The following is a 1,101-nucleotide window of genomic DNA, read 5'->3' on the forward strand; positions in this document are numbered from 1 at the left end:
TGTCTTATTGCACTCAGGGAAAATTTTCAGGTCATTCTGAGTTGTATAGACCTAGATATGGTCAATTTACTAAAGTGAGACAGATTGCACATTTAGTGCAAATTTGGTCAATTTTAGGTCACTTTTAGTTACGCGGTTTTGGTACGAACTTGTGCAAGCTATTTGACTTAGTTCTGGCCATTTTGGGCTTTAGTGCCTTCATAAGAATTGTAGCTCTATGTCTTATTGCACTCGGGGCAAAATTTCAGGTCATTCTGAGTTGTATAGACCAAGATATGGTCAATTTGCTAAAGCTGCACATATAACACATTTAGTGCAAATTTGGTCAATTTTAGATCAGTTTTAGTTACGCGGTTTGGTACCCGAACTTGTGCAAGCTATTCGACTTGGTTACGGCCATTTATGGGCTTTAGTGCCTTCATAAGAATTGTAGCACTATGTCTTGTGCACTCGGGGCAAAATTTTAGGTCATGCGAGTTTTATAGACCGGGATATGGGCAATTTACTCAAGCTAGACAAATTGCACCTTTAGTGCATAATTTAGTCAACTTTAGATCACTTTTAGTTAAGCGGTTTGGTACGAACTTGTGCAAGCTACTTGACTTGGTTACGGTCATTTCGGGCTTTGGTGTCTTCATAAGAATTGTAGCTCTATGTCTAATTGCACTCGGGGCAAACTTTGAAGTCATTACGAGTTGTATAGACCAAGATATAGTCAATTTACTAAAATGGACATATTGCACATTTAGTGCAAATTTGGTCAATTTTAGGTCACTTTTAGTTCTAGCGGTTTGGTACCGAACTTGTGAAAGCTATTTGACTAGGTTACGGCCATTTATGGGCTTTAGTGCCTTCATAATAATTGTAGCTCTATGTCTTATTGCACTCGGGGTAAAATTTTAGGTCATTACGAGTTTATAGACCGGATATGGTCAATTTACTCAAGCTAGGCAGTTGCACCTTTAGTGCATAATTTGGTCAATTATAGATCACATTTAGTTCTGGCGGTTTGGTACCGAACTTGTCCAAGCTATTTGACTTGGTTACGGCCATTTTGGGCTTTAGTGTCTTCATAGAATTGTAGCTCTATGTCTAATTGCA

This window comes from Hevea brasiliensis, chromosome 11 (assembly GCF_030052815.1).
Source record: "Hevea brasiliensis isolate MT/VB/25A 57/8 chromosome 11, ASM3005281v1, whole genome shotgun sequence".
NCBI lineage: Eukaryota > Viridiplantae > Streptophyta > Magnoliopsida > Malpighiales > Euphorbiaceae > Hevea > Hevea brasiliensis.